The sequence below is a fragment of the Heterocephalus glaber genome, unplaced genomic scaffold (genome assembly GCF_053883595.1).
Source record: "Heterocephalus glaber isolate CG9 unplaced genomic scaffold, H.glaber_assembly_v1.0 deba00001457, whole genome shotgun sequence".
In the NCBI taxonomy this organism is placed as follows: Eukaryota; Metazoa; Chordata; class Mammalia; order Rodentia; family Bathyergidae; genus Heterocephalus; species Heterocephalus glaber.
Window position 1 is genome coordinate 4,884,137 of NW_028258305.1, and position 25,186 is coordinate 4,909,322.

General features: G+C 47.0%; 1 long non-coding RNA gene across 1 annotated transcript; it reads right to left on the reverse strand.

The window, feature by feature from the left end:
- Positions 1-5,042: 5,042 nt before the first annotated feature.
- Positions 5,043-8,614, reverse strand: LOC110350279 (uncharacterized). Its single transcript, XR_002396744.2, has 3 exons — positions 8,481-8,614; positions 6,029-6,203; positions 5,043-5,735 (listed from the first exon to the last, which is right to left on the reverse strand). It is a non-coding gene; the product is annotated as an uncharacterized LOC110350279 (long non-coding RNA).
- Positions 8,615-25,186: the final 16,572 nt, after the last annotated feature.

Genomic DNA, 25,186 nt, shown 5'->3' on the forward strand with positions numbered 1-25,186 from the left:
GAAGTATGAGAAGTGAAAGGGCAGGCTCGCTTTTCACTTTTCATTTCCCAGAGCCCCCAGGAAGTTGCAGGGGTGGAGGAGAGAATCACAGCTGAGTATGCCAAGTACCCCCAGTCCCTCCAGCCGGGACACTCCAGTGGGGGGAGGGGCAGGCACAGAGCCCAGCCTCCGGGTTAGCACAGCAGGGAGGAAGCCATTCCAGCCTGCAGACTGCCCCCAACCCAGCACAGGGACTTGAACTCAGCGCCTTTACACAGAACTACATCTCCTGCCCTCCCTTTTTCTATTTTTGTGCTTTGAAGGGTCTCTAAGTTGCTGAGGCTGGGCTCAAACTTTTGATCCTCCTGCCTCAGCCTCCCAGAGTGGTAGGAATTACAGGCATGTGTCACCATGCCTGGCTATACAGAACTCTTATGCAAGCAGACATCCCTCTGTGTGCTCCCAAGGGGAGGACTCGGGGTCTCTGGCAAGGCCTCTACTTCACATCTAACATACCATCTCTTGCCCTGGGGAGAAAGAAAGCTCAGAGGTAGAGTGTTTGCCTAGCATGGTGAAACTCTGGATTCAATCCTTAATACCACCCCTGCACATACACACACAAGCACCATCTCTCTGATGTCTGAAATTTCGCTTCTAGAAAGTATTCTTCTGAGTTAAGGACTGGTCTCTCTTTTCCAGAGTTTCTCTTATTTGTTCCAAAGCAATTCTTTTACTTATTTTTTAAATTTCCAGCGACATACCTTTCTTATAGAAAAAGAAACCCCAAAAAACATACTATGGATGGCTTTTATTTTCTTTCCTCTTTAACTGTGGCTGAAGTTTGGAGTGTTCTTCAACATTCATTTTTGCTTCTTTTGGGGGAGGGAAGACCCTAATTGTAGTCTAGGTGGCAACGTCTCTTACTAGGTTTTGGCAATGAGATAAGTGAAAGTGTTCTGTTGGGCTCCCCAGTTTTTCTTCCTTTCTATAGAGCTTTAGTGTTTCTTCCTTTCCTCCTTCCAGCCTACAACCCAGTGTGTTATGAGGACTGGAGCACACTAGCAGCCATCTTGGATCACGAGGTTACCTTGATAATGGAAACCAATGCCAACATAGTATTCAAGCCTTTTGAATACTTCAGGTCTCCATACTAGTCTTGGGCTGCTCACCTCTTACATGTTAAAGAAAAATTTATATTTTTAAGCTGTTCTTATTTTGAATATTCTGCCACAAGCAGCTGAACTGAATCCTACCTGTTGTACCAACTGTCAGAAACTGGCTCAACAGTGGCAGCACCATAGCTGATTGAACTTGAAGTGGTTGCCTGAACCCAGTGGAACTACCTGTAGGCTACAGGAAGCCAGACGCTCCCTCTCACAGATGAGAAGTCACAAAACTAATTAATTGGTATTAGGGCTTGAGACAAAGAGTCCCATCATCATGGGGTGCTTGGGGCCACCATTTTGGAACATTTATGAGGCCATGTGCATAAGACAAGACAGGTATCTCCTGGGAGAGAAGATGGCGGTAAACACAGCAGGAGAGATGAGAGTGCAAGGAGCTCATGGGAGCAGGAAGAAGTTGGAGAGAGCAGTGGAGGGGGACTTCTCAGGTCCCTTGAGTCCACGCTGTGCCATCTGCAATCAGGTTGGATGCTAATTCCAGTTTCCTAACAGTGCCCCACCCCTAGCTTTTCAACTTCAGCAGCTTGAGTGAGTTTCTGTCTCTTGCAATTAGCAGATACCTAATACAGCCTTCCTAATGTCTCATAATTGCCATTTTCACCACCTAGTTTCTCTTAAAATACAAATACTCCTGAGGAAGTGTAATGGTTTAGATCTAGAATGGCTCCCCAAAGTCTCCTGTGCTCAGAGATAGATCCTTGGGAAGGGGATTGGATCATGGGGGTGATATGTTCATCAGTGGATCAGTCCACTCATCAGTTTGTAGCTGACTGTGCCTGTTAGGAGGTGGAGCCTGGCTGGAAGACTCAGGGCACTGGGAGCATGATCTGGAAGGATGCATCTCCCTCCCCAGCGCTTCCCTTTTCTTTCTGCTTCCTGGCTGCCATGGGCTGATCAGCTTTCCTCCACCAGGCCTTTCTACCATGCTCTTTCTGCCTTGCAGCTAGCTGACCATGGACTGAATCTCCCAAACTATGAGCCAAATTAAACCTCTCCTCCTTTAAGTTGTGGGTGTCAGGCATTTTGTCCCAGTGATGGGAATGTGACTAACATAGGAAGGAATGTGCATATCACTGATACTTTAAGATAAATTGCTTTTGTCATCTTCCTGAGTGGAGGAAAGGAAGGAGGAGGTAGGCAGGTAGCATGAGTCTCAGGGAAGAGGATACTCAAGGATTAGAAAGTAGCTGTGAAGATCTGAGGCAGAATGGCTGCCCTCACAATTATGCTTCAGTTCAGCACTGCAGGCAGAACCATTTCCCTGGTTTGAGGTCAGCAAGACTGGCTACAGAATTCCTGCAGAGTTGCTCCAGAGCACAGGGGTATAATAGAGATGGTCAAAGATTAGCCAGAAGTGCAACTCAGGTGTGGTGGCACAAGCCTACTGTAATCCTGACACTTGGGAGCCTGAGTCAGGAGGGTTGCAAGTTTGAGGCCAGGCTGGGAAACTTAGCAAGACCCTTTCTTCAAAAAAAAAAAAGTTTTAGAGAAGTATGGTATCTCTAGACCCCTACCTAGTCCTGCAAAAATTTAAGATGCTTTTATTTTGCCCCAAGAGAGTGTGGAGTTTCTTTATTCTGTTGCACTGGAAACTTGCCACTTGAGTAGTTTCTCCCTCCCTCTCTCATCTCAGACAATAAACTGTTAATGAATAAGAATTAAAGCTCAGCATTCTCAGTTATCCACCAAAACAAGTGGCTCTTTCAATGGCTGGCTTGCAGGAAAGGCTCTGGAAAAACCCATCCTCTAAAAGCCTTCAACGGCAAGTCCCAAAAGCTTGTTTTTAGTGATGTGAACTTATTATACCCTTCCTCATTCCACAAGGGACCTGAGTGGCCTCCTGACTCTGTGGTCATCAGATTCACCACTCCAAACATGTCATCAACACAGGCACTATAATTTGGATCTGAAATATCTTCCAAAGGCCCACGTGGTAAAGGCTTAGTTCCCAGCTTGGTATTATTGGAAAGTGGTGGCCCCTTTAAGAAGTGGGGCTTACTGAAGGTCTGCTCACCAGGGCCATGGCCCCAAAGAAAGATGCAGGGACCCTGCCCCTTCCTCCTCATTTTTTGATTTCCTTCCATGAGGTGAATGGGCTTCTTCCACCACATATCTCTGCCATGATGTTCTGCTCTGCCAGAGGCCAGATGCAGTGTAGCCAACTGGTCACAAACTGAAACCTCCAAAACTTAGAGCCAAAATAAACTATCTCTCTCTTTAAGTTGATGTGCCTCAGGTATTTGTTATAGCAATGGAGAGCTGACACAGCTGGGTATATGCAAAGGGCTAGAAATGTAATAGTGGCCAACCTGAGCAGATTACTGAGTGTCAGCAAGGCATCATCTGTGATTTATATGGATTAACTCAGTTTGTGACAGGTGACCTTCTTTCACTGAATCAACAGTATCATCAACTCTGAGTTAATACAATATGAATTAAGAAAGAAAAGGAGAATCTGTCAACTAACTGGAAGATGCAGTACCAGCCAGGATATGATAGATTCCATTGTAGAACACAGAGTCCCTGGCCAGAGATGTGGCTCAGTAGTAGAGTGCCTGCCTCACATGCACAAGACTTTGGGTTCAATCTGCAGTGCTGAAAAAAGAGAAGAAAAAAAAGCCAGATGTGGTGTTGCACACCTGTAATCCCAGCACTAAGGAGGCTGAGGTAGGAGGATTGTGAGTTTGAGGCCAGCCTGGGCTACATAGCAAAAACAATAAACAAACAAACAAAAAGCCCCAAATCTCAATGGCTAAAAGGAGAAAGGCTTATGCTTTTATCCCCTTAGATGCCCACTGGCTGCAGCTCAGTTTGCTTTCATCTTTCCTCTGACATCCAGGCCCATGAAATAGCTCCTGTATAGAACTTTGCTCACTTTGCAGTAGAAGGAAAAGAGCATGGAGTGGATCACAGTGTCCTTTTTGTTGTGGTAATGCTACTAGAAGAATGGACCCAGACCCTCATGCATGCTAGGTGAGCACTCTATCCCAGAGCTATATCCCCAGCCCTTTAAAAATTTTTATTTTGAGACAGGGCCTTACTAAACCGCCCAGCCTGTGCTCAAACTTGGGACCCCACTGCTTTAGCCTCCTGCGCAGCTGGGATTATAGGTGGCCACAGTTGTGTTAGAGCTTCAGCCTAGATGAATGTATGTCACTTCCCTTCACTCTCCCATGGCCAGAGCAATTCACTTGGCCACCTTGGGCTCGGCAGCGGGGATGTGGGCTCTGCCTATAAAGCAGCACTGCAGGGGTGCCACAGCACACAGAAATATGATTTCCCTCTCCCACGTCAACTGTAAAGCATCCTGATCTTGGAGATATTGAAATATAGGAAGATAGTAGATCAGGAATTGATGATGTGGAGCTATGTTCCCCCAGTATATGGGTCAGGAATGGAGACCTGGGTAGGGCATAAAAGGTGCTTGGCATCTTAGAGTGGCAGAGCTGGGGCTTCAGCCCAGGTATCACCGAATCATCTCTAGTCACCCTACTACACACCTGTGTGTAGCCCAAATGAGGATTTTTCAGATGCTAGAGAAGCCTAGAGATCCCCGTAAATTACTCCCAACTTTTGGTACTGGGGATTGAATCCTCCAGGGCTTTTGCACTGAGCCACATCCCCAGCCCTTATTTTTCATTTGTGACAAGGTCTTGCCAAGTTGCTATATTGCTCAGGCTGGGCTAGAACTTGCCATCCTCCTGCCTCGGCCTTCCAGAGGGTCTTCACTTATGAATATAATATGTACAATTTTTCTGTGGTTTGTGTGTGTGTGTGTTGTTTTGTTTTTGTAGTCCTGGACATCAAACTCAGGACCTTGTGCGTAATGGGCAAATACTCTCCCACTGAATTGCACTCCCAGTCTATTAATCATTTTTTAAAACTTTTATTTAAACATGTACTGAGTCAGGACAGTGCTAGGCCCAACAATGATGGGAAGGTCTCAAATTCCTTTAAACAAAACATCCCAGGCCAGCCAGGGGTCACAAGGAAGGATCCACGAAGGTCAGGCTTGGTAGTGCAGAGGAAGGCTGTGCTCAGAGGGTAAGATACATGTGGCCCCTTCCCATACTGGGCCGGCCCTGGTCGTAAATCGTCCATAAAGAGAGGGACTGTTTACTCTAGGCAGAGGCCTGGGGGCCGCGGGTCGGGTGCCATGAAGCCAGTGAGCTGGCCGTTGGAATGTGAGTGTGGGTGGGGTGGGGGAAGTGGCCACCAGCTTCCACTGAGTCACAGAGGGCTGTGTGGGGGAGGGCGGCTGGCTCCACCTTGGCGCGGCAGGAAAGAGCAGCCAGGAAGAGCTGGGGTGGGGTGGGGTGGGGCAGGCAGGGCTGGCTCTGCAGCAGGTCCCCCGCTGGCACAGGGGCCTTGGGCACAGACCTGCCTGGGAAAACCACCTGGAATTCAGAGGCCACTGAATTCAGGGGATGGAAATCGGGGTGTCTTGAGAGCGTCGGGAACCCCTGCCTTTGTCTATTGGCTGGTGACAGAGACAGATTTTGAGAAGTAGAAGTTTAGGGTCCTCTAGGTGCCACTTCTCTCTCCCAGAGTGAGGAGTTCCATGCGAGCAGGCTTTCAAACATATTAAAGGCGGGAAGAAGAGAAGCTGGGATTAGAAGGAAGTAGAAAGACTGGATGGGGGAGGACAAAACACAGACGGGACTGAAGGCAGCTCCAGGCGGCTCCCTAGGAGCTGCCATAAACCGGAGTGTGCAGCGGTGGCTTCCAACGGAGGGGAAGTGTGGGGAGAATAGCTGCACCCCTGCCCAGAGCCCCAGGCTCCCCTCTGTGGTCCCTGGAGAGAGGGGGGTCCCTCAGGTTCCACCCAGCTGCCTCCCACCTCCACATTCCTCTCCCAGACTCACCTCCCGGCCTGTACTGCGGTGATCCCTGCTCTTGTCCATCTGGAGCTTTGCCTCAGGTCCTCCTCACATCCATGTCCTGTTGTCATTCCATCCTTCAAGGCCACACTCCTAGGCTATTTCAGCCCTGGCTGAGCCAGCGTGTCTGAGGACTCAAGGTGCAAACAACCTGCCTCAACTGAAAGGGCAAAGGCAGAGTATAGTGTCTCCTGTAACTACCCGCAGAAAGTTCCAGTTAGAGCTGGCCGTGGGGAGCCCTGGGACAGACAGCTCTCTACAGCGCATGTTGGCACATGCCCGCAGTCACAGCTACTTGGAAGGCTGAGGCAGGAGGATCCCCTAAACACAGAGTTTGAGACTAGCCTGGACAATGCAGGGAGACTCCATCTAAAAAAATCAAACCAAGCAAAACTCAAAAACAAAGAAGAAGAATGAGGAGAAGGAGGAAAAGGAGGGCAGGAAGAAGAGAAGGAGAACAGTGGTGTAAGGCATGAGAAAGGGGTAGATATTCCAAAGCCAGGGAGACAAGGGCAAAGAGGTGAGTGTTTTGTTCTAGGATTGATGTGCTTGGATAGAGCAGAAGATTTTTATGAAGAAGTTATTGGAGGTTTATGCAGAATTGACAGACTGGTTAAAGCTGATGAGTGTGTGATGTATCCCACAGGCAAAAGAGCCAGTGAAAAATCTGAACAGGTAAAAATCTAAAGCTGAACTGTGTTCATATCCCACTTGCCCACTGTGGTCTCTGTGATGGACACTGTTGACTTCACACAGGAGTCTTCCCTCACGTCTTTCTTCCCAGGAGAGCTACAAGTCTGCCCAAGATCTGCTTCTCCCCTACACAGCCATATTTCTCACACAGTGCTCCGCCTGGGTCTCTCTTGCCAATGATTGGTCCTATGGTTAGAACATGACTGGTCCTGTCCAATGAGAGTGAAGGGAAGCCCACTGGGGCACTCTGAGAAACCCATGAAAGAAAGTCTTCCTCCTTACGATGGATGATGTCGTGTCCTGAGGTGGCCATTTTGCCATTAGTTTGAGGATACAGTTAGCAGTGAAGGGGGCAGAGCAGAGAGAGACAAGAACTTGAGAGCTGGCGTGTCTCAGGGGTGGAGCACTTGTCTAGTATGCAGGTGGCACTGGGTTCCATCTCTAGATCCATAAAAAACAACTACCAACAACCTGATTCTCTGACTATGTTGTTGAGCCACTGAATCAGCCATCCTGAAACCTGCCGTTCTTGTTGCATGATGTAAGACATTTTTGTATTGTTCAAGCCAGTCTGAGTCAGAGTTTTATGTCACTTGCAGTCCAGAGCAACTTCATTGCTTTCCTACCAGGTCTTGAATGTTTTCTTCCCCCTCTCTCTAGTGAACTCATTGGAAACTGGTTCCTCGACCCTTCTCGTTTCTCTGTTTCATCTACCACCTCCTGTTCTTACTGTCTTTATGTCGTCTCAGAGTCCTAGCATAATAGTTGACCCTCACTCCTCTCCTGCTGGCCCATCCAGTCCTCTCCCCACCACCCAGACCCTCACCCTCGAAACCCCAGCCATGGGTCAGTCCACCTTGGCTTTTGCTGACAAGGTTTGTCTAAGACTGAGACACTTCCTGGGGTGCCACACTTTCAGTTCTAACCCTGGGCCTATCCTAGGTAGACTGGGATGGGGGGTGATGTTACCCTGGGCAGGCAAGGTTGCTAGTAGGAACCCCCCTAGTTACCACTGGCCATTACCAGGTGTGCCCTCCAATTCCACCTGACTTACTGCTACTTGCTAAATACCAAGTTCATTTCAGCCTCCCAAAGGCTTCAACCCCCCAGCCCCCATCTCCTGCGAAAGAGAATGTTGCAGAGCCTCTCTTGTATAGAAGTCCAGTGTGAAGAGTTTTGGAGGCCCCTTGGGTGAAGGGATTCCCAAGGTTGGGTCCTGCTAGTCTGTGGTCTAAGGGTTAGGCAGGGCCCATCCTCCAAGAATAGATGCTGGGTTGAGAACCTGGGACCAGATTCTTTCTCTCAGCCTCCTTTTGCTCACCCAGTTGTCCCTGTCACCCCAGGAGGGGTCAGTAGTGAGCAAAAGGTAGTACTGTGGGACAGGGCCAGTGACCTGGCTGCTGGGTTTGGTATCCAGTTTCCCGGGCAGATGTCAAAGAAAACACTCTTCTCACACAATACATCTTTCATTAGCATCTTTTCTGGCAGTCTTGGGTGAGAATTTAGAACTGAAATGACTGGAAATGAATTCATCTTACTCTTCTCTTTTTTGGCTCCTTCTGGTCCTGCTTCTGGGGGAGAGGGAGGGACAGAGGTCCTGGAGGACTGAGGACCTCAGGCATGGGGTGTTCCTCCTTGCCCCAGCCCCCATCGCTGCCACCGCAGGCCCCGGGAGAATTGTCATGTTAATTACTCCCTGGGCTTCTGGCCCTGGCCAGCCCCGCCCTGCCCCAGAGTGACTCACCCTTTTCCTGCGATGACCGGGCGGTGCTGGAGCTCAGGCTAGGCCCACGAGGAACCCGTGCAGCCTGCTGCGCACACCCTGTAAGGGGCACGTGCCCTGGTCATTCCTGGGCTGGTGCACGGCACATTCGGGTGTGTGGCAAGGGCTGGACTCAACCTCTCTGAGCTGGGATTGGATGTCTCCCAGCCCACAGCTGGAGAGAAACACAGACACGTGGAACGCCAGTGTGGGGACAGCCACTCACGTCCCCAGAAGGCACGTGACAAAGGGGCTCTGCAGCCTGGGCAAAGTGCTGGGCAGTGCTGCTAAGGGCTCCAGTGAATCAGCTTGCCAGACATTCTGGGGCCAGTTTCAGATTCATGACATCAGTTTCAGTAGGTGTGGTGGCACACGCCTGTAATCCTTATACTTAGGAGGCTGAGGCCGGAGGCTCTCTTGAGTTTCAACGCCAACTTGGGCTACATAGCAAGACCCTATCTCAAAAACTTAAATAAATAAATAAAACTTTTATTTCTTATTCCCTTGGATTCTAAAAGTGTTAGAGTTAAAGAAACCTTAGCATCATAGTTCAAGGCCCTCATTTTAATGAAGAGACCTAGAGAGGGAGGTGATTTGACTATTATACTATGCTGTTGCTGTTAGTTAATAACAGCATCTGGCACCCTAGTGCCCAGCTCCTAACCTTCCCAGCCAGACAGGTCTGTATGAAGGAGTCAGTGTTAGGGAACTATTCTTCAGAGGAATAGGGTCTCCCTTGCGTGAGTTTGTTTGTTTTGTTTTGTTTCTGAGACAAGGTTTTTGCTATATAGCCCAGACTGACTTTGAACTCACCATCCTCCTGCCTCAGACCTACTCAGGGCTGGGATTACAGGTGTGTGCCATCATGCTGGCTCTGGAGAAAGAACTTTAGGTAGAAAAACTGGGAGAGATAGCACATGTAATCTCGGCATTCTAGGAGGCTGAGACAGGAGTGTTGCGAATTTGAACCCAGCCTGGACAATTTAAAAGACTTAGTGAGATCCTATCTCAAACTCAGAAGGTGGTGGTAGGGGCAGCACTGGTAATGTAGCTCAGTGCAAAGGCCCTGGGTTCAAACGTGATTACTGGGGGAAAAAAACTGTTTCAGTGGAATAATATGTATCATCTATAGCACACTCCTCAGGGTCATGAGAGTCTGGCCTTGTTCAGTTTGTTTCTTTCTTTTCTCTCTCTCTCTCTCTCTCTCTCTCTCTTTCTCTCTCCCTTTCTTTTCTGAGGTGGGGCCTTGCTATGTTGCCCAGACTGGCCTCTAATTCCTGGGCTCAAGTAATCCTCCCGCCTCAGTCTCCCAAGTAGGTGGGACTATAATAAGCACAATAGCACTGTGTCTTCTTGTTCAGTTTTTAAAAAGTTATTTTGCAGCTCTGTAAATTGTAGATAATTGATAATTACATAAATTCTGTCTCACCTGGTATAGAGTTGAGTTCTTTTCCAGCCTACCCACTTCATGGTGGAGGATTCACTTTTGTCTTTATTTGCAATTCATCTCAACATTCCTTTATTCTATGTCAATTTATGTGGCTTTTTCCTTCGAGCCAGTTATAATAAGGTCTATCTGGGTGGTTCCACCGCATCATTTGAGCAACATAAGTTCTTTATATATGTTCTCCCCCCTGCCATGGCAGTTGTGACTTCACCTTTTTTTTTTTGGTGCCGGGGATCGAATTCAGGACCTTGCACTTTCAAGGAAGGTGGCAAAACCACTGAGCTAAATCCCTGGCCCTGACTTCACCTTTTAGCACTGCCATACCTTGTCCACTGGACCCAGTCGCCCTGCTGTGGGATGGGAGAAGTCAAGCTGGGTGGGTCGGCCTCTGCCTCTGGACTCCAACAACACTGCTCCGTCTAGGCTTGGCCCAGACCCGGGGGCGGCAGTGAGGGTGACCAGCCTGGGTGGCTTTAGTCTGTGGGGTCTGAGGCAAAGATTGGATGACTCAAGGGCAGTCTTAGTGGTGTCTCTAGTGAATCCTGGCTGCTAAGGAGACTTTGGGGAGTTGTTCCGGAAAGCGGAAGTGGTTTGGAGTGGCTCTGACCTTTAAGAAAGGGAAGGGGTTGTGCTCCAGGCCGCCCTGCCCAAGAGCTCCACACTCTGTCGTTTTGCTGTTAAACAGCTGCTTGAGTAAAATTCACTGCCTTTTTTTTTCTTCATTGGTATTCATTAGTTATTTTTCAAACATTTAATTGCAAGAACTCATTCTAAGAAGCTTGAATTTTCACAGAGAGGTGTGAATTAGTACCCAGTAACTCAGAGCCTGCCTGCTTCACTACTTAATTTAGAGATATGCTGTTTGGAAAGGTTTTTGGTGCCAAAAAATCTTTCATTTCTGAAGTCTTTTAGCCAAGCTCAATGAAAAATATAGCCATAAATACTCATTCCAATGACTCTCCAGACCATAGTCACCGAACTTTTACACTGCATTTATTCAGGCTCCCCAGCCAAAATCTTCTGGCTCATACTTCCCAGGGTAGTGGAGAAAGTCCATGTCTCCAACATGTACACCCTCTCCTGTGCTAAGTCCTGCCTTGCTGTGTACCCCCTTCCTGGCACTCCTGGGCGAGTGGTCTGTGTGTCTAGGTGCCAAGTGGAAGCTGTGGCCCTGACTTCCTACAGACAATTTCCTGCCACCACAAACCTCTGGCTTCCTGCTTACCACATGGTGATGTTCAGGCCACAGGCCTTGGAGCTGAAGCGTAAGACTTTTGGTCTTCACCATGGGAGGCTCTGGCAGCTAGGATCTGGCTATCTAGGCAGAGCTGATGGGTGGCAACCTGCAGGGTGGATCTGCAGAATGGAATTGTACAGGGAGGGTAGGGAGGGAGATCTGGGAAGGAGATAGGGTCTCCTTCTCCACCCCGTTAATTGCTTTATAACCCCTCCATTTCACTTACACCACAGAAGCTGGTCTTGCTTTCAAAGATGTCTTAGTTACTTTTTCATTGCTGAGACAAAATACCTGACACCTACAAGTTAAAGGAGAAAAAGTTTATTTTATCTCACAGTTTGTAGAGGTTTCAGTCCCTCATCAGCTGGTTCCAAGGCAGGGTGGCCTGACAGAAGGGCACGGCACAAGAGAAGCAGTCCATGGCAGGGCAGGCAGGAAGCAGCACCATCAAGAGAGGAGGAGGGATATATACCTTCCAGGCCATGCCCACAGCAACGCACCTCTTTCTAACAGGCTTCACCTCCGAACATCATACCCAGCTGTAAACCCATCAGTGAACTAATCCAATATCACGCACCCTTGATCCAACGTCACACACTCATAATTCAGTCATCTCCCAAAAGCCCCACCTATGAACTCATGTAGCTTTGGGGGACATCTAAATAAAAGCCATAACAAAAGGCAATGCTGCATCACCTGGCCCCTAGGAGGATAGGTTAGGAGCTCCCATCTGTTTCTCAGTACTGGCCCTGTATTAGAACCAACTTGGAAACTTTAGAAATAATGATGCCTGAGCCCCATTTCAGACCATTTCAATGTGTACTTCCTGAGGGTAAGCTTGGCCATTGGTGGTTTTATTTGTGGTATATCTTAGATGCAGCAACTGCATGCACTATAATTATACAGCCCAATGAAGTCTCACACATGTATCCACCCAGGTAACTACCACCTAGATCAAGATGTGGAACACTTCTAGCCCCTGGAAAGACTCTCCTCTGCCTTTCTGGGTAGGGGCATATGTGTTATAATTTTCTGTCACTATGAGCAAATACCTGAGGAAACAACTTAAAGAAGGAAGGATTTATTTTGTCTCAATTTCAGAGGTTTCTGTCCATGGTCCTCGGGTTTCACAGGGAACCTGAGGTACCTGTGGGCTTGAGGTAAGGCAGAACATCATGGTGGACGGGTGTGGTGGGGCAAAAACTGCTCACCTCATGGCAGCCAAGCAGGAGAAAGGAAGAGTCAGAGAGAGAGAGAGAGAGAGAGAGAGAGAGAGAGAGAGAGAGAGGGGGCTGGGAACAAGATATACCCTTCAAAGTCATGCCCTCAGCCTACTTCCTCCATCCAGGGCCTGCCTTCTGTAGTCCATTCTGCTGTGAACACATTGATGGGTTAATCTATTGCTGGGGTCAGTGCCCTCATGATCCAGTCACTTCTTTGTGGTCCACCTCTGCATGCTGCTGCACAGGGGCCAAGCCTTCAGGGGTGCTTCAGCTACTGATGGATGAGGTTCTCTGGCTATGTCCCTACAAATTAGACCAACAAAAGACACATCAACAAGAGAAACCAATGAAAGTCACTTGGTGTGTGCATCCTGCTTTCACATGGGAGTAGATCAAGGGGGTGGTGTGTCCTGGCATTACGTGGCATTTTAACAAAGAACAGTACATTTGTAGCGCAGCAACAAGACAAAGGAAAGGGGCTTTGAGCTCCCAGGGCAGCGAAGTGTGGGAGGAGAGACATGTGGGGACACGGAGGGAGGCTGAGGGCCAGAGAGTGAGGTTTGCTGTGAGGTTTCTCTTGTGTGTCCTGGACTGACAGGGGGCCTTCTGTCTCCAGCAATTAGCTTCTCTCCTCCCTGGAGAGGTAGAAGGGTGGACATCTTTACAAATTGATGTCCTGCTTTTAGGCAAATAGTGGGAGGGCAGAGAACTTTACCTTTCTGTCTTTTTTTTTTTGGCAGTACTGGGGATTGAATCTAGAGTCTTCACACTGAGCCAGCCCCCCCCCTTTTATTTTAATTTTTGAGACAAAGTGTCACTAAGTTGCCCAGACTGGGCTAGAATTTGTGATCCTCCTGCCTCAGCTTTCCAAGAGTGCTTGAACTACAGGTGCACATCACTGCACCTGGCTGAAAGCTTTTCTTGTATCTGCTCTTCTCAGTTGCCTCCAATTCAAAATAATCCTTAATGCCAAGTGTTATATTTTGGAGTGCCATATTCAGATCCCCTCTGTAGTAACATTAAGGCCCATCAAATCAGGAACAGGGGCCATTAGTACCTTTTCTGTGAATTTCTCAATCTTCCTACTTGCAGAAAACCCATGCCAACACTTTGGGTCCTTCTTTTGGGTCCTCTCACATGGCCTGAGGAGACAGGAAGTGTCTAGGACTCCAGGAGCTCTCTTCCCTAATATCCTCACTGTCATAAATTGCTTGAAGGTGAGAGAGCAATGGATTTAGAAGGACAGAATTCAAGTTTTTCTTAATTCAACAAGCGATGCTCACAAAGTCTAATGCCTTTGTTTTAAAAGGGAATATTTTTCTCATTTACCTTTTCAGTTTAGGAGTCTCAGCTGTGCCTAACACAAGAAAAGCCCCATACTACCTCCCTGACAGTCTTTGCGTGTCTGTGCATGGTGTATGGTTAATAGCCATAGAATAAAACTTACTGTTTAGCGTTTTTTTTTTTTTTTTTTGCAGTACTGAGGATGGAACACAGAGACACTCCACCACTGATCTACATCCCCAGTCTCCTCACCCCCATTTTTTAGGAGATAGGGCCTTGCTAACTGCCCAGGCTTACCTTGGGATCCTCTTGCTTTAGCCGCCTGAGTAGCTGGGATTACAGGCAGGTGCCACTCTGCCTGGCTCATCTTACCGTCTTTGATATACAATTCAGTGGCATGAAGTACATTCACGTTGTTGTGTATCCATCACCACCACACATCTGCAGAACTTTCTGTCTCCCCAAACTGCAGCTCTGTACCCAAGGAACAGTGACTTTCCACTCCTCCTGCTGGCCCCTGGCAATCACTGTTCTCCTTCAGCCTCTGAATTTGACTATGCAGTGTTTGTCCTTTGTGTCTTGTATAGGGGACAGAAAACTCTCCCTACCCTCTGAACGTTCTGTAATTGAGTCTAAAAATAAACAGAAGGTGGATTAATAAGAGAAAAATGATTTTAGGCACATGCAAATCCACACGAGTCCTGCAAAACACAGGGCTTGAAAAGGGGCTGGATGATTGAAGTTTTTATAGCATCCTCAGCTACCAAAAGGCTCAGGGCTTCTGTGGGGGACGGGGTGACCCCAGCCATGGGTTAGGCAGAGGTATAAATGTCTTGCTATGCAGATAAATCTCTCAGGTGGTAAATGTTGTCCATGGGAAGGTGAGGGTCTGTGATCAAGTCGGTTTGGTCCTGGGGTGCCTTTAGACTCTGCTGGGATACAGTTCATCTTCCCTGGCTGATGAGGTTCCTAGGAAGGGGACTCATAACAATTGAGTATCCTTTTGCAGTACTGAGAATTGAACCCAGGGAGCTACATCCCCAGCACTTTTTATTTATTTATTTTGAAACAGTGTCTTGCTAAATTGCCTGGACTGGGCTCAAACTTGTGTTCCTTCTGCCTCAGCCTCCCAGAGTCCTGGGATTACAGGCATGTGACACCACACCCAGCTTGAGGCCCCTTTTGGAGGCTCTATCTTTAGACAGATAAGGGAATTTCAGAGAACCCTTTCTTGTGGTTGGAAATAAGCAGGGCTGGGAGACAGGAGGGCAGGAGAAGGTCAAAGAGATTTTGGTTCTGAAGCTGATTCTGAGGCCTCCCAATTTCCTTTAATTGAAGTAATCAGCATGCCAAAGGACCATGCTTTGGGGTATCATGTTCTGAGCCCCCACATTGCCTTATTTCACTCAACATGGTGCATCCATGTCTCAAAGTGTCCTTCCTTTTTGAGGCTGAATAATATTGCATTGCAGGCACACCACATTGTGTTCATCCACTGATCCCCTGATGGATAGGGTATTTCTACTGTCTGACCACTGTACACAATGCTACTGTGAATATCACTGTACACATAGCTGTTCAAGTGCCCAGTACCCACATTTTCAGATGCTCCTCTGCCAATTCTAACATGCTGCAAGGCATGTTAGACCACTCTCTGGTCTGGAAGCTCATACCCCAGTCCCTGTTCTCAAGGCCAGCCTTCCTCAAAGGGCAGCTGAGGAGGCCATGAAGTGATAGAATCAGGAAGTCCTTGTACCATCAGCATTCCTAATTGTTGTCCCAGGCCACTTTCCTGGAGGTAGGCCCTGTTGGTGTCTGTCATTCTTTCTAACTAGCCACCTCAGCATCCCTGAGTTCCATGCAGGAAGTTCTGGGCCTCTCTGCAAATTGGCCCACTCTTTTTCTGGAGACGAGCTACATAAGAAGAGTGGTGGACAGGCCTTTGTCATCCACAGGAGTTCTTGTGGCACCCTCTTCCCTGGGCAAAGAGCACCTCTTAACCCTTACATTTAAATGACCAAGGTGGGCCACTCCAGGTTCTCTTTCAGAGCAATGAAAATTTGTTCCAAGATGACCTCCTGCCTCAACCAAGTCCTGGAAGCTGTGGGCAGCCCTTAAACCACTACTCTCTTAGCCGAGAAAAGATCAGCTATGCTATGGCAGGTTCACCACGACATCCAGGGCCCTGTGGGTAACAGGATCCAGCCTGGTGTCTGACCTAAACCCTGTGCAGAGTAGCATGGTAGAAGGGCCACCTGCCACATGGGCTTAGGAGAGGTCTTTTCACCCCACCGTAAGGGGGCAGCCATGGCCCTCTGCGTAGTGAGGACCCCAGGGATGATGGCTACACAGCTGGCATTTCCAAGGCTGGCAGCCCAGGATCCCAGGGTCAAAGCTCTGGGTGGAAAGCTTGCTTCCTCACAGACTCTGGCAGGAGTGGCAGTGCCAGCACTTGTCTTGGCTTCAAGAGTTAATGCCTCTGTGCCCTCACATGCACAACTGAGCCTCCTAAAATCAAGGAGAGGAGGTCAAGGTTCAGGGTCATGTCAGTGAGGGACCTAAGTCAGGGGAGTGTGAGTTTTTACCGCTAATGGAGTCCTGTTCATGCTCCCAGGGTGAAGAGGCTCTAGGAAATTCTGATTCCTGGAAAATGTTCAGATTGCCAGTTAGAAATTAGTGAGATGGATTTCTAGAGAAGTTTCAAATGTGTCCATTTCCAAGAGCTACAGTTTAATTTGGGATCCACATCCCACCTCCACCTCCTCTGGGGGTGCTGCTGTGGAATGAGGGGTTGGATCCTCTGGAGGATCCTCTGGAGGAGACCCCAGTGGAGACTGGGAGCCCTGGAACAAGGAGTTAGAATTGTCAGGAATTTTCAGCCTTCTCACTTATATAAAGAGTGCTCAACCCAGGGCCTGAAGCTGACAGATAGCAAAAGAGCTGTAAATTAGATTGTCCTGTTGGTCAGAGCTCTGGGGCATCCACCTTCCCTAGAGTTCATCAAAGTTAAGGTCTTCTCTAATAATGGCTGTTCACCAGGAATGGTTGCCTTCTCTTCAACAGAGCCAGGGCTCCTGTTCTGAAAAGGAGGCTGGAATGGGATGTTTAGAGACCCACATATTTACTACATCTTCCCCCAGCAGGGATCTGCTCACCAGCAAGCTGGATTCAAGTCACACTCTTGCTCCAAGGGAGATAGAAAGATGTAAGTCCCTAACAGCTGGCAGGGAACAGAGTCAGGCATTTGAGGAATCAGTGCCCCAAATAAAATAGGAGCAGAGGATGCAGAGTTCTGTGATTAGAAGAAGTCATCCTCAAGCTGTGGGATGTGGTTCCATTAAGGTTGTCTTGTTATTGCTGTACAACTTTTGTATTATTATAAATACCAGAAACTAACACAAGCCATCACTCTCTCTGCTTCCCTAAAGCCACTGCCAGAACCTGGCTCACTTGAAGGCAGTTCCACCACTTGGGAGTGGGGAGGACTGAACCTTCTGCTCCCCAACATCAGGCCCCCTCCTTGGCCTTTCTCAGGGACCTGCTGGCCTCCTGCCTCCCCTCTGTTCTCTACTCCTTTCCAGAATCTTGATAATCCTGGAGATAAAGTAGTCTAGTTCTTGTTTTTTCATTCCTTGCGACTTCCATATTTATGGTACAAACTCCATTCTTTCAGCTATTTCAGGCTTAATTGAACAACAGTTCAAAAGGCCTCCTTTGGCCGGGGATGTAGCTCAGTGGCACGGCACCTGCCTGCCAAGCACAAGGTCCTAAGTTTGATCCCAGGTACCAAAAAAACAAAAACAAAAAAGCCTCCTTCTTAGACATTCCTAAGCTGCCTTGCTGCTATTTTGCTTTATCAGTCCTCTCCTGAGGCAATAAATGCTGCAAAACCAGGAGGGAAGACTGAATAGAGAGAAGAGCGGAAGATCTGGGAAATAAATACAGAGTTAAAAAAACAACAACAATATAAAATTTCTCAAAATATTTTCCTGTCACAATTTTATTTAATTCTCAATGACCACCCTATTATATAGGTGCTGTAACTAAAGGAAAGACATTAAGTTTCATTCTTCTTTGCCAGAACTCTTTTTTTGGTATTGAGGATTGAACCCAGGGCCTGGTAAAAAGTTATGATCAGGGCTACTTAAAAGACATTCCCTCCTACTTCACTTAAGACCAACACAAAGTCACAGATATGAAATCTTGTTCAATGGAGACAAGTCTTAATCAAAGGCACACTTGAAATTTCTAAGTAAGCCTATTATTTGGAAATGGATAAAGTGAAAGGTTTGAGAACTAGCCTCTTAATTAACTTAAACTCCCTCTTGGAACCTCTTCTAATAATTAGCTTTTCAAAAAAATCCTTTTGCTTACCTACAGCGTGAATATAAAGTTTGCTTAATCATTCAATAATATTGATTGAGGCCATTCTGGAGCCCCTGTCTAAAGAGTAATTAGGTTTTGAACTCTCCAATTTGTGGCATTCATGTTTGAGCTGTATCCTTCCTGCAATTTGAGAATCTTTTTCTAAACTCTAGCAGGGAAGGTGCTTTATTCAAGGAACACTTGCTGGGCTTTGGCTGGGTTGCAGCTTTGTTTGAGCACCAGGGGAACTGGAAGCTCTGCCCTGCAGGGGAGATCTAGGAGCCTCTAAGAGGAGAGAAAATAGGTGAAGGCAGGAAAAAAATAGTTTAAAGAAGTGCCTGGTTCAGAGCAGGTACGGTGGACCCTTAAGTTATGTCTGGCCTGATATACAAACAACTTGGGTTACAACCAGAATTTTAATTTTAACTTATGACCAAAGTCTTGAGTTATGCCCCAAATGGTGGCCACTCATGCTTCCAGATGGTCCCAGATACAGATTTAATCCTTAAAGAGTTCTGGAAGGAACATTACAACATCCTTTCCTGTGTGGGGTTAATTGAGAAATCCTGGGCCAATGTCTCTCTAAGGACATTGAGATCCGCCTGTATACAGGAGAGAGACTTTGAAGGCTGTGTGGAGGAGCCTGAGCCTTCAACTGACCAACCTGAGTTACATCCAGCCCTTGAATTGAGTTCATAGGTCAAGAGTCCACTGTACTAAGTGTTTGAGGTGTGAATGAAAGCTGTATTGGGGAAGAAATGCAAAACTTCTCCCTTTTTAGATTGTGACTGGGGTACTGCAAACAAACTGATAGATTAACAGGAGAAAAAAGTGTTTGATATTCATATAGAGGGAAATGAAATGAAAGCTCCAGAGACTACTATAAAGTTTGTGTATAGAGACACTGCTCTACAATTCTAACAAGACAGTATATTGGTGGAGAAGTAATAAGACAAGGAAGAATGTCGTGAGCTTCTGGGGGTAGTTCCTTGTGAGAAGGTAGCTATGTGTATGGGGAAACTGCTGGGGGGTTTATTATTTATTTCATGGTGCTGGAATAGAACCCAGGCCTCTCACATGTTAGGCAAGTGCTCTGCCACCATGCTACATGGGCAGTCTGGAAGAGTGAGAGTACTTGGGAAAATTTGTGTAGGCCCATGTCAGCGTTGGCTTTTTGTTTCCTTTATGGTCATAAAACTTTCATGGGAGAAAGGATTTATAGTAGTTTTCATTTCTTAGAAGTTTCTGCCCTTAGTCAGATGAGAGAAGCTCTGAGAAGGCTTAACTTTCTGTATCTGTTGATTCTCAAGGGCTTTCTGCTCAAAATAATCCATATGCTAATGTGCCGGATTTTGGAGCGGCATATTCTAATCCTCTTCAGCTACAATGGGTGTTAAAGCAAGGAAACCCCTTTTCCAGTACCTTTTGGGAGAAAAACTCAATTATCTTCAACCTGGGGATTAAACCTAGGGCCTTTCCATTGATTTATACACCCAGCCATGTTTAAAAATTTATTTATTTATTTATTTATTATTTTTATTTTGAGACAGCATCTTGCTAACTTGACCAGGCTAGGTTTAAACTTGCAATCTTCCTGCCTCAGCCTCCCAGAGTGCTGGGATTACAGGCATGCACCACCATGTCTGACTTCAGTTTTCCATTTGATGCTCTTCCCCTGACCTGCTTGGTCCAAACCTTGAAGTCCCAGGTTGAGTGGGTTTCTCTGATACCTCCATTAATGTCCTTCTTCCATTAGTTTCATAGGGCACAGCAGAGGGATCTGGAGTGACATAAGATAGTGGCAGAGATGAACCACACATGATGAGTCTTTGGAGCTATGGGTTACTGTGGGGGCTGTGACCAGGGAGAACATAGCTGGGCTCTTATTTCTTTTCTCTTCTCTTCTCTTCTCTTCTCTTCTCTTCTCTTCTCTTCTCTTCTCTTCTCTTCTCTTCTCTTCTCTTCTCTTCTCTTCTCTTCCCCTTCCCCTTCCCCTTCCCCTTCCCCTTCCCCTTCCCCTCTTCCCCTTCCCCTTCCCCTTCCCCTTTCCCTTTTTCTTCCTCCCGCCCCATATTAAAGATCAAACCCAGGGACACCCTACCATGGAGCTACATCTCTATCCCTTTTTATTCTATTTTGAGACAGAGTCTTGCTAAGTTGCCCAGACCGTCCTTGAACTTGCCATTCTCCTGCTTCAGCCTCTTGAATAGCTGACATTACAGACACGAACCATGGCTCCCAGCTGGGGTTCTTGTTTCTGGAATGAACCACGGTAAATGTTATATTTGAAACTCATAGATCTTTACCAGGTTTTCAAATTGCATTTATCAGAGAGCCTTCAGAGAACTCCTTTTCCTGGTCACTAATTGCAGTCTTTTCTTCTATATCTGAAATTCTATCCTCATATTGGTTCATTCTGTTGCACAGACTTTTGATGGAGTTTTTAATCTCCTGGAAATCTGTTTGCATCTGTTTTATGGATTCCATTTGTTTCCTATGTTGGGATTCCATCATGTTCCTCAGATCCTCTATTTTTTTTATCTGTGTCCTCTCTAGATTTATTAATCATGTCTTGCACCATGAGCAAAATCTTTGCTGTTATCTGAGTAATTATTTCTGATTTCATTTTTCCCAGATCCTCTTTTGTTGCCAGTTCAGAGAGTACAGGTGGTTGAGTATCAGATTGTTCCACCTCGTTTCCCATTGGGGTTGCTGTAGGTGGTCTAGAAGTCTGTTTTTGAGGCTTGTTTATGTGTCTTCTCATTTCCATGCTGGGGGGGGGTGATTCTGGCACCTTGTGGCTCACCTTCTCTGCCCTAGGAGCTTGGGATGGCAGCAGGGGAGCTTCCTTCCGGGTGCCCCGAGAACTCCTAATCCAGGTATCCAGGGACAGGCTTACCTAGGGCCTGTCATTTTATGCTGGAAGAATCAGTTGCCTAAGAAGGGCTACCTGCACCTTACAAGTCTTGCAGGCATTGGGCTCAGTTGTTCCAAGATGCTAACAGCTTCCCATGGGTAATGGGACGATAGGCCCTTCTCTATCATGTTATCTAAGGGGTGTTGATGTTTCCCTCAACTTCCTTTTTAAACACCAGAATCAATAATGGCCATTTTCCAGTGATTGAGCAAGTACATAATTAAGGCTCAAGGTGAATTTATAGAAAAGAATCAGTCCAAGCTGGATTCAAATCCTGGCTTCACCATCTTCTAGGTCCCAGATTAAAGATGGCTGCACATTCTTTTCTACACTTTCTCTCCCTGAGAGATGGAGTCTCTTTTTCCTCCCCCTTGACCTGGGTGGGGCCTGTGACTCCCTTTGACCCACAGGATAGACTTCTAGTGTTGCTGGGACTGAAGAAGACTTGGGCTCCCGCCAGCCTGGCTCTCTGAGGATGCTTGGTCCCAGGGCACTCTGTCTTGGAACAAAGTTATCACCCAGAGAGAGTACATGTCTACATGACGGTCTCCCTTCAGCACTGGCTAGCAAAATTGTGCCCAGACATCCAACTCAGTAGATCCTTTGATGACTACAACCACAGCTGACAACTATGTGACTGCATGAGAGATGCCTGTGAGAGCCACCCAGTGAGCTCTGCCTTCCCACAGGATCAGGGCAGTAAGAAGAAAGTGCTGTTTTAAGTCACTATTTATTGGAGTGTGCATAGTGTATGACCACAGGTGAGACACATGAGTTTTAGTTTCTTTCATAAAATCAGTGAGAAAGCATAATTTTGATGTGACTGTAACAGTGGTGGATGGACACACACAGCATAGTGCCCACACACGGCAGGCCTGCAGTACATGCCAGGTTCCTCCCTGTTCCTCCTCTAAAAGTTGCATAGCCCAGTGGGAGTAAGTCTTGGCCGAAGCTCTGAACTCCCTTGGCAAGCACTCAGCTTCCTCAAAAGGAACAGCTACAATCAAATTTGAATACAGAACTGGAGAGCATTTGATTTTTCTTTCTGGGGCAATCTGTGACCTTAGGAAAAATAACACTACTTTATATTAGGAAAATTATATTTTTTTCTTCAATTAAAGAGGTGGAGGAATTGAGTCTTTGTCTTTTTTTTTTTTTTTTTTTTTATAACATGGTCTATGCTTGTTCACACTGAGAAGTTAGCACCCTGAAATAAAACCACTTCTGTGTGTTCACAGCCAGCAGGTTTCCTTCAACACCTAGCCCAGAAAACAGCAGACTGTATGGCAGGGCGACTTCACTGAACAGATGAACGGCTGTGGCTGAAACTGTTTTTATTTGGAGGGGGTGTCCTGAAACAATTGATAAACAAGGGACCAATGCAGGGCATGGTGGTGCATCCCAGTACCAGGGCTGAGACAGGAGTACACCAAGTTCAAGGTCAACCTGGGGTATATAGTGAGGACCTGTCTCAGAAACTAAAACTAAAATACCAATAGGTTGAGGTCAATATAAAGGAAGGGTAAATGAGGCCAGACTGGGAAGTATTGAAACATAAGCCCCTTTGGTTCTGACCTGGGTGGGTGAGTAGTCAGGGCTAATCCTACTGAGAAAGGGCTTGGGAACCCCTTGGATTGCTTGGTTTTCATTTTTGTTTTGTTTTGTTTTGTTTTTTGGTGGTACTGGGAATTGAACGTAGGGTACTTTATCACTGAGGTACATCCCCAGCCCTTTTCATTTTCTATTTCAAGACATAGTCTCACTTAGTTGCCCAGGCTGACCTGGAATTTGCTATCCTCCTGCTCCAGCCTCCCAAGCAGGTAGGATTATAGGCATGTGCCCCCATGCCCAACTGGTTTATGGTTTTTAAAATTCAGAATTCTTTTCACACATGGAACAATTCCTCACTCAGTGAGGAAACAATATGAACCATACCCCCAAAGCCCCACGTACCTATGTGATTATTTTTTAAAATGTATTTTAACCAGTATGTAGAATATTACCCAGACTGTTCTGCCTTTTGGTTTTTCCACATTTATATTGGTGATCTTTGTTTTAGTGGTTAGCTAGTGTTCCATTGTTTGACTATAACACAACTCACTAAATTTTATTGAAAGACAAACAGGTTGTGTCCAACTTTTTGGAGCTCGTTTATATATATTTTTTCTCAAGTTACTTTTGTTGACTTTATTTCCAGTGGCAGCTGGGCACTGCTGTCTGGAGCCCCTTAAAAATACCCCTCATTCTTACTCAGTTCTGCAACGAGTTGGGTGTGGGGCCACCTGGAGTGGTTGCCTATGCTCGCCTCCTGTTAGGACTCAGTTGTTCCATGTTTGAATGTGTAACCAGGAAGTGGAAATAATGTCCTGGACCCCCCCCCACCCCCCGCTTCCTTTCTGGGCAAATCAGTGTCCAGTAAATGAATCCAAGTACTTTCACCCACCGGTTTCCTTCAGTCAGCTGTCTATTCAGCATTGTCCTGGCTAAAATGGCAGATTTCGGAAGCTAGACCCCAAGAGCTCTTCCAAACAGGGCCAGGTGGAGGAAATATTGACATTTCGACTGAGCCAAGGCTTCTCTTTCTGTGTGCTTCTCCTCCTCTTTCAGGCTCCTCTCCTCCCTTACCTCTCCAGCTCTATTTTCTTGTGTCTCCCTGCTTTGATCTCAGAATCATGGAAACAGAGAGAGTTCAAGTCAGTGCCTACTTCTTTCTCCTAGTGGCATTTGCCCTTTCAATTTCATACCCTCCATAATTACAGAACAAAAGGCTTTGTCTCCTAAAGACTGGGATTCCCTGACAGCAGGAGCAGTTGCACAATTGGGGTTGGGCTGCCTCCTCCCCTCCCCCTTCACTGGTGGAACCATGCTGTCTTTCCCCAGCCCTCAGCGGCCAGGCCAAAGGGGCAGGTCTGGCCAGCTCAGGACCTTGGGGAGGGGTGCGCCAGGGTGCCACCTACAGCAGACAGCAAATCCCACCAGCTTGTGCTGAGAAGTGCCAAGGCTGAACTGCAGAAGCGAATCTTCCATAGGCAGGGACACTGAGGCAGCCATAATCCAACATAAGAGGTGTAAGTACCAGGAGATGAGTGTCACTGGGTCACCTCTTTGAACTGGAAACTACTTCTCTGGGCCTCAGAGAAGCGATGTCAGTAACCCTCTCAGAGGGTTGCTATAAAAGTTATAGTTAATACAGAGCCATGGTCAGTGAGCTATACATGTCAGTTCTAATTACTGTGAGGTGGCCTAGAGGCCCCAGACTGTCACTGCTCCATCTTTCTCCTCTTGTTCCTTCTCTTCTGACTGGGTCAGAGAGGATAGCCCAGGCTCCTTCTGCTTCAGCCTTCCTTGCCCTGGTCTGATGGAGTCCAGGGGCTGCTTCTCCTCCAGGTGAGAGGCTTCTCAGGATAATGTCACACCACAAAAAGCACTGACAGGAAAATCAGGACAGTGTGGTGGCACATGATTATAATCCTACCTACTTGGGATTATAGGCTGAGGCTGGAGAATGGCAAGTTTTAGGCCAGCTTGGCAACTTAGTGAGAACTTGTCTCAAAATAAAAAACTAAAAAAGGTTGAGAATGTAGCTCAGTGGTAGAGGGCCCTGGGTTTGATTCCCAGTACAGAAAAACAAAGTGGTAAAGCAACTTCCATTTGCTTTGCTCCCAGCTCTGAGAGTCAGGAATGCAGGCAGGCTCAGCTGGGAGGTTCTGCTGTGCATGTCAGCTGGTGTCATTTACTCAACTGCATTCGGCCGGTGGCCTAGCTGGGCTGGAATGACCAGGCAGGCTTCACACACATGTCTGGCAGCTTGGCCTCCTCCATGTGGCTAGCTGGGGCTTCCTCATAGCATGGGGACTCAGCACTGCTGGACTTCCTAATGACAGCTGACTTCTAAGAGGGATGAGTTTGGAAGCTGCTGTTCTCTTAACGCCCAGCCTTAGACATTACACAGTGTAACTCTGCCTCATTCTGTTGGTCTGTATTAGTTTCCTATTGCATCTGCAATAAGTCACCAGAAATGCAGTGGCTTAAAACAACACAAATGTATTATATTGAAGCTCTGGGGGCAGAAGTCTAGAATGGGTAACATCAGACTAAAATCAAGATTCAGGAAGAGCTCCATTCCTTTTTGGAGAATCCATTGTTTTATCTTTTTTTTTTTTTTTTTTTTTAAAACTTCTTTTTGGTAGTTGTTTTTGCTTTTAGAGACAGAGT